The sequence below is a fragment of the Netta rufina genome (genome assembly GCF_964035555.1).
Source record: "Netta rufina genome assembly, chromosome: Z".
Classification (NCBI taxonomy): Eukaryota; Metazoa; Chordata; class Aves; order Anseriformes; family Anatidae; genus Netta; species Netta rufina.
Genome location: NC_140126.1, coordinates 52,064,994 through 52,073,933, shown reverse-complemented (window position 1 = coordinate 52,073,933; position 8,940 = coordinate 52,064,994).

The following is an 8,940-nucleotide window of genomic DNA, read 5'->3' as shown; positions in this document are numbered from 1 at the left end:
AGCGAAGAACCCCAAAGGCTGGATGGTGCAGAACTCCTCAGGGCCGAGTAGAAGAAAACACCGCAAGCTGCACCACAAAGCTCTCCTCAGGGCCGTAGTGAAGAAAACAGCAAAGTGTGCACGATGACGCATTCCTCCGGAGTTCCAAAGTGAAGACAACCCCAAAAGCTGCGCGATGAAGAACTCCTCAGGGACCACAAGGTGAAGAAAACACAAAAAGCTCCACGAAGAATTACTCCTCAAGCGCCACAGTGAAGAAAATGCAAAAAGCTGAATGATGAAGCGCTCCTCAGGGGAAACGTGGTGTGAAGAACCCCAAAAGCTGCACAATGAAGGCATCCTCAGTGGAAACGCAGTGAAGGAAACACAAGAAGCTGGACGCAGAAGCACTCCGCAAGTCGCAGTGAAGAAAAGAGCAAAAGCTGCTCAAGAAGGCGCTCCTCAGAGGCTGCAGTGGAGAACCACCAAAAGCTGAACGATGCAGAACTGCTCAGGGCTGCCATGATAAGAACACCGAAAGCTGCACGACGACACCCTCCTGCGGGGTCACACAGTGAAGACAACACCGAGAGCTGCACACAGGAGCACTCCTCAGGGGCCACAAGCAGCCCAAAGGCCGCGCCTTGCCTGCGCGCCACCATCGCCGGAGTGCCGCAGCCCCAGCACACCCAGCAGCACGTCACCCACCCTGCCCTGTGACATCTCTGCTCCATCATGGCCAGGCGCCGCCCCATTGGCCACCTGCCTTGGCGCCTCTGGGCGCAGACAATAGCGAGGCCGCTGGCGCTTGTTGCTAGGCAGCATGGAGCTGTGGCACCCGATGGGCGCCAGGAGGCCGCAGGGCGGGGCTGGCCTCCCAGGGCTGAGGCCTGGCGCAGTGCCTGGCAGGAGCCATGAGGCTTTCCTGACACCACCTCCAGCTCTGCCTCGCCTTGCCCCCAGCCCTCCAAGAGGCACGTTTTGGCGCTAGGAGCACGCAAACTGCTCCAGCAAGGTGGCGGCAGCATTGTGCGGGGCACACTGACGTAGCCCATCACTCAATCCCTCCTCTGTCCCCAGTGACACAGAGTACACTGCCCGCTTAGCCGTGCTGCCCACAGACATGAAATTGGGTCCTCTGTGTTCTGAAAGGGTACAAACCAAAGCCAGTTCTGTTGACACAGCCCACAGGCCTAAACTCGGTTACACCATGCACCGTGAGAATGCCAGTCTCTTTCTTCCTCACCCAAACTGCCCAGTGCCAGGTAGCTTTTGCATCAGCTCCTTGCAGAACTGGATCTTCAGTGTTCGTACAGCTCTGCAAAGCTTCTGCTCTGCAGACTTTTGAGTCTGTGGACTGTGGAAGGACCGAGGCCCCACTGTGCAACTCACCGTTCGATGTCATCTTCAAAACCAGGGGTTCTTATCGATGCAAGCCAGGTCTAGAAAGACTGCATCTTCCTCTTTTCAGTTGTTAGGGGTAATCCAAGTGTTAGAAGACTGTGGAAACATTGTATTAATGGAGCTGTTACTCCAATAGGTTAAACCGAAGATAGAGAAACCTAGGCGTTGTGGGGCTCGTTTCCCAGAATTGTAGGGGTTGGAAGGGACCTCCAGGGATCATCGGGTCCAACTCCCCTGCCAAAGCAGGTTTCCTAGAGCAGGTTGCACATGTAGGTGTCCAGACGGGGCTTGAATATCTGCAGAGACTCCACAGCCTCCCTGGGCAGCCTGTCCCTGTGCTCCGTCACCCTCACCATGAAGAAGTTCTTTCGCATAGTGGTGCGGAACTTCCTGTGCGCCATTTTGTGGCCATTGCCCCTTGTCCTGTCCCCACAGACCACTGAAAAGCGGTTGGCCATATCCCTGTGTCTCCCACACCTCAGGTATTTATAGATAAGGTCCCTTCTCAGTCTTCTTTTCTCCAGGCTGAACAGAGCCAGGTCTCCCAGCCTTTCCTCCTAGGGGAGATGCTCCAGGCCCCGTATCCTGTCTGTGGCCCTCTGCTGGACTCTTTCCAGGAGATCCCTGTCTTTTTTGTACCGGGGAGCCCAGAACTGGACACAGTACTCCAGGTGAGGCCTGACCAGGGCAGAGTACAGGGGCAGCATCACCTCCCTTGACCTGCTGTCCACGCTCCTTTTAATGCACCCCAGGATCCCGTTGGCCTTCTTGGCCACCAGGGCACACTGCTGGCTCATGGCCAACCTGTCATCCACCAGGACCCCCAGGTCCTTCTCCGCAGAGCTCCTCTCCAGCAGGTCATCCCCCAGCCTGTACTGATACATGCGGTTGTTCCTGCTGTTATAAGTGAAGTCTCAACTCAATCTGTAGTTAGTAATAGTTATAAAGGGAATATTTATAAAAGGCATAAGAGGCAAGTAAACAGCGCTGGGTGTGCGGGGAGTCTACGCTCCACCAACACGCACACACGAGCATCAGACATTCTCAATATACAGAACATTGCTTTTACATACGAAACCCAAGTATGCCTATACATACGTACAATCAGGAAAGGTAACAAACAATCCTTTAAGTTCCATGACTTAACAGTCTCCGTTTTCCATTCTTTTTCTTGATTACAAACACCGGAGAATTCCAGGGCTAGTCGTGGGAGCAAAATGTCTCGCTTTAAGTTGTTAAGCAACTTGGTCTTCGGGCATTATGAATCCTGTGCTTCCTGCATCGAAGAAAAGCACATCCATCTCCTTTTCAAGGCCAATAGAGCCTGGGTCAAAAGGCACGCCCGGGTCACCAGGGGGCGGAACAGCAAAGGCCTTCGATGGCTGTAGCAGCAGAGGGGCCGATGGCGTAGCAGTCGGATCAGTAAAGGAGCCCGCAGCTCCCTCACTGTCTGGCAAAGCACACGTGTCTGACTGTGGTCCCACACGGCTCTTGAAGGCCTCAGAGACTGCTCGCCAGGTGCCGAGCAATCCCACTGCAACCTTGTCGTTTTTAGTTGCAGAGTCCCACGCCTTGACCTCAATTTGGTCCCATATTTCAAGATCGTAAACTGTCTGATTGTTAAGACGGAGAATAAGCCGTAAGATTACCAGGACAGTCTTTGTTTCTAAGGACGTATGATTCCCCATAATGCGCAACTGCTTACCAGCGAGGGACAGTTGTGTGCACGGCTCCGCTTCTCTCAGCGTGAGCTTCTTTGCAGCTCCGGTGCGCCCATTTCCAGCGACTTTCAGTACGAGCTTCTTTGAGCGGTTTGCTGAGTCTGGTTGAACCTATCTTCATGAGGCAATCAATGTGCCTGTTCCCATCCTGGTCTCCGTTCTGCTAGCCTGTTCCTTTGGAGGGCAGGCTCCCCGCTTATACCCTTCTCCCCACAGCAATCCTTTTCAAAAACAACTTTTCATTGGTCAAACAACTTTGCCCAGCAACAGCAAACACCCAGCAACTTCCATGCCTTAATGGCTGGAAAACAAGCAACCCCAGACGGCATGGAGTCTCCTGAATCACCCTTCTTTGTTCCCTCTAAGCTCTTCTGCATTCCTGATGGCCTCATCGTTAAGAGTCTACTGTTATCATTAACCACGGGGTTTGCCGACCCCCATGGCCACAGTCCCACGTCTCCCCCGTCTTCATTAATATCAACCATCTTCTCAACACGAATTACCACTCCATATATAACACTTCCCAGGTGCAACTTGCTTTAGTTAAACCTCCTCTGGTTTCTTCCTGCCCAGCTCTCCAGCCTGTCCAGGTCTCGCTGAATGGCAGCACAGCCTTCTGGCGTGCCAGCCACTCCTCCCAGCTTTGTATCATCAGCGTACTTGCTGAGGGTGGACACTGTTCCCTCACAGAGTCGTTGATGAAGCTGTCGAACAAGATGCGACCCAGCACCGACCCCTGAGCTTGTCACAGGTCTCCAGCCGGACTCTGCTCCGCCGATCACCACCCTCTGAGCTCGGACAGTCAGCCAGTTCTCAACCCACCTTACTGTCCGCTCTTCTGTCCCACTCTTTGTCAGCTTTCTTAGCAGGATATCATGGGAGACAGTAGCAAGAGCCTTTCGTTTTTATTGTGTTGTTGTTGCTTGGTTTGGAGATTCACATCACGCTCCATGATAGAAAAGTTTAGCGCATCAGCATCCCACTGGGAAGACACAAAATGCACTCCCAAAGTCTTTCCCCGTCTCCTTAGCACTGGAGGTGCCTTAAGAGGAGAGCGGTCATGGCTGGGCCCTTGCAACGCTAGCAAATTCTACGAAAAGTTGCATTCGGCTGAAAAGTAAGTGAATGACATGAACGTGATCTCACTATTTGAACTACTGAGTTAAATGTACGCTCCTCCAAAAATACTCAAAGAAATAATCCAATAGGTTATGTATAGTCAGGCAACCACAACTGAAACCGCAACAAAGTGCCGATGGTGAGAAACAAACAACAAAGCCGTTTCCTTCTCTGACAGCGGAACACCTTGCTCAGGGAAGACCCCCATGTGTCGCCTTCAGAAAGCCTTCAACACCCTCCACCTCGTGCTCCCATCAGTGAGAGGCAGCGGCTGACGGAAGACCGCTCTATCCAGAGTGTGGGGTCTACTGTGAAATTTTCCACTGAAGTTGTGTCCATTTCCGAGGATTGTATTTCAAGGAACACACACACCAAGCAGAAAGCATCCAAGGAACCCAGGAAGTGATGCTAAGAACAACCCTTCTTAGGATCAGACTTTTAGGAAACATGGTCTCTAAGGAAAGATTAAACATTGGATTAATGGACTAAGGCTTTAATGTCAAGAGCAGGCAGAACCGAGATGTGGAGAAGGATGCTGCAAATAAAAAGCGAGCAAACTTCTCCCCAGGCCATAGATTTAGGACAAGGAAGAAAGGACTTCCTCACATGCAGCAAAGGGACTTTAGTTTAGGTGTTACTGTGTGGTGCTTTTACTTGGGTGGGCAGCCGAGTTCCACCACGGCCACTCTCTCACTCCCCCTCCTGAAAGGGGAAGGGAGAGAAAATACGATGCCAAAGGCTCAAGGGCTGAGATAAGGACGGGGAGATCACTCAGCAGGTATCGTGATGGGCAAAGCAGACTCAGAGTAGGGAGACAGTAAGATTTTTCCCCCCCCAGTGCACCCTCTCCCACCTCCTCCCCCTGAGCGGCTCAGGGGAGCGGGGCAACGGGGGCTGCGGTCAGTCTGTAGCGCTTTGTCTCCGCCGCTCTTTCTCAGTCGCTCTCTGCCCCTGCTCCAGCGGGGTCTCCTCCACGGGCTGCAGTGTGGAACCCTGCTCCACCATGGTACACCATGGGCTGCAGGGGGACAGCCTGCTTCACCGTGGTCCTCACCACAGGCTGCAGGCTCAGGCACCTGGAGCACCTCTCCCCCTCCCTCTTCACCAACCTTGGCATCTGCAAGGCTCTTTCTCATTCCTCCGTCTCTCCCAGCTGCTCTTCCGCAGCAATTTTTTTTTATTTTTTTTTTCAACCTTTCTTAAATCTGGACTCACACGGGCGCAAACAACAGCGCTTCTTGGCCCGGCCGTGGCCAGCAGCAGGCCCTTCTCTAACATGGCGCAGTTTCTGGATTCTCGCAGAACCCACCCTCATGACCCCCCCGCTACCAAAACCTTGCCACGTAAAGCCAGTACATGAGGCAAGAGAACTCGGAAATGGTTTGAAAGAGATTTATAGCAACATGACAGAACATGGCACCTCCTAGTACAAAAAAGACAGCTCTACATGAAATGATCGGTTGGCAGATTGAAAACAAACAGAAGAATGGGCTTCTTCACACGTCAGGCACGGAGCTGTCGGTCTGGCTGCAGACATGGCAGATGCCAAAAAGCACCTCATTGTAGAAAACACCAAAAGCTGCATGATGCAGAACTCCTCAGGGATGAGTAGAAGAAAACGCCAAAAGCTGCACGATGAAGAAGTCCTCAAGGGCCGTAGTGAAGAAAGCACACAAAGCTGCACGATGAAAAGCTTCTCAGGGCCTGGAATGAGAGAAAAAAAAAAAAAACACCAAATGTTAGAAGACGAAGCACTTCTCAGGGACAAGGTGAAAACAACACCAAAATTGGCATGATGAAGCTCTCCTCAGGGAAAACATGGCGAAGAACCCCAAAGGCTGGATGGTGCAGAACTCCTCAGGGCCGCAGTGAAGACAACACCACAAGCTGCACCACGAAGCTCTCCTCAGGGGCCGAAGTGAAGAGAACCAGAAAAGCTGCATGCTGAAGAACTCCTCCGGGTAAACGTAATGAAGGGAACCCCCAAAGCTGGACGCTGCAGAACTCCTCAAGGGCTGCGGTGAAGAAAATACCAAATGCTGCTCGACAAAGCAATCCTCAACGGACGAAGTGAAGAGAAGCACAAAAGCCGCACGATGAAGAACTCCTCAGGGCCGTAGTGAAGAACACAACAAAAGCCGCATGCAGAAGCACACTTCAGGGGCCACAGGAAGAAGAAACCCCAAAAAGCTGCACGAAGAATTTCTCCTCAAGCGCCACAGTGAAGAAAACACAACGAGCTGAATAGTGAAGCCCTCCTCAGGGGAAACGTGGTGTGGGGAAAACCCCCAAATGCTGCACGACACAGAGCTCCTCAGCGATGTAGTGAAGAACACACCATAAACTGCTCAAGAAGGCACTCCTCAGAGGCTGCAGTGGAGAAGCACCAAAAGCTGGACGATGAAGCTCTCCTAAAGTGGAAACGTGGTGAAGAGATCCCAAAGAGCTGCACGATGAAGAACTCCTCATGGGCCGCAATGAAGAATACGCCAGAAGCTGCACGCAGAAGCACTCCTCAGGGCCTAGAAGGAGAAAAAAAAAAAAAACAACACCAAATGTGAGAAGATGAAGCACTTCTCAGGGGCTGGAAGGTGAAAACGACACCAAAAGCGGCATGATGAAGCTCTCCTCAGGGAAAACATAGCGAAGAACCCCAAAGGCTGGATGGTGCAGAACTCCTCAGGGCCGAGTAGAAGAAAACACCGCAAGCTGCACCACAAAGCTCTCCTCAGGGCCGTAGTGAAGAAAACAGCAAAGTGTGCACGATGACGCATTCCTCCGGAGTTCCAAAGTGAAGACAACCCCAAAAGCTGCGCGATGAAGAGCTCCTCAGGGACCACAAGGTGAAGAAAACACAAAAAGCTCCACGAAGAATTACTCCTCAAGCGCCACAGTGAAGAAAATGCAAAAAGCTGAATGATGAAGCGCTCCTCAGGGGAAACGTGGTGTGAAGAACCCCAAAAGCTGCACAATGAAGGCATCCTCAGTGGAAACGCAGTGAAGGAAACACAAGAAGCTGGACGCAGAAGCACTCCGCAAGTCGCAGTGAAGAAAAGAGCAAAAGCTGCTCAAGAAGGCACTCCTCAGAGGCTGCAGTGGAGAACCACCAAAAGCTGAACGATGCAGAACTGCTCAGGGCTGCCATGATAAGAACACCGAAAGCTGCACGACGACACCCTCCTGCGGGGTCACACAGTGAAGACAACACCGAGAGCTGCACACAGGAGCACTCCTCAGGGGCCACAAGCAGCCCAAAGGCCGCGCCTTGCCTGCGCGCCACCATCGCCGGAGTGCCGCAGCCCCAGCACACCCAGCAGCACGTCACCCACCCTGCCCTGTGACATCTCTGCTCCATCATGGCCAGGCGCCGCCCCATTGGCCACCTGCCTTGGCGCCTCTGGGCGCAGACAATAGCGAGGCCGCTGGCGCTTGTTGCTAGGCAGCATGGAGCTGTGGCACCCGATGGGCGCCAGGAGGCCGCAGGGCGGGGCTGGCCTCCCAGGGCTGAGGCCTGGCGCAGTGCCTGGCAGGAGCCATGAGGCTTTCCTGACACCACCTCCAGCTCTGCCTCGCCTTGCCCCCAGCCCTCCAAGAGGCACGTTTTGGCGCTAGGAGCACGCAAACTGCTCCAGCAAGGTGGCGGCAGCATTGTGCGGGGCACACTGACGTAGCCCATCACTCAATCCCTCCTCTGTCCCCAGTGACACAGAGTGCACTGCCCGCTTAGCCGTGCTGCCCACAGACATGAAATTGGGTCCTCTGTGTTCTGAAAGGGTACAAACCAAAGCCAGTTCTGTTGACACAGCCCACAGGCCTAAACTCGGTTACACCATGCACCGTGAGAATGCCAGTCTCTTTCTTCCTCACCCAAACTGCCCAGTGCCAGGTAGCTTTTGCATCAGCTCCTTGCAGAACTGGATCTTCAGTGTTCGTACAGCTCTGCAAAGCTTCTGCTCTGCAGACTTTTGAGTCTGTGGACTGTGGAAGGACCGAGGCCCCACTGTGCAACTCACCGTTCGATGTCATCTTCAAAACCAGGGGTTCTTATCGATGCAAGCCAGGTCTAGAAAGACTGCATCTTCCTCTTTTCAGTTGTTAGGGGTAATCCAAGTGTTAGAAGACTGTGGAAACATTGTATTAATGGAGCTGTTACTCCAATAGGTTAAACCGAAGATAGAGAAACCTAGGCGTTGTGGGGCTCGTTTCCCAGAATTGTAGGGGTTGGAAGGGACCTCCAGGGATCATCGGGTCCAACTCCCCTGCCAAAGCAGGTTTCCTAGAGCAGGTTGCACATGTAGGTGTCCAGACGGGGCTTGAATATCTGCAGAGACTCCACAGCCTCCCTGGGCAGCCTGTCCCTGTGCTCCGTCACCCTCACCATGAAGAAGTTCTTTCGCATAGTGGTGCGGAACTTCCTGTGCGCCATTTTGTGGCCATTGCCCCTTGTCCTGTCCCCACAGACCACTGAAAAGCGGTTGGCCATATCCCTGTGTCTCCCACACCTCAGGTATTTATAGATAAGGTCCCTTCTCAGTCTTCTTTTCTCCAGGCTGAACAGAGCCAGGTCTCCCAGCCTTTCCTCCTAGGGGAGATGCTCCAGGCCCCGTATCCTGTCTGTGGCCCTCTGCTGGACTCTTTCCAGGAGATCCCTGTCTTTTTTGTACCGGGGAGCCCAGAACTGGACACAGTACTCCAGGTGAGGCCTGACCAGGGCAGA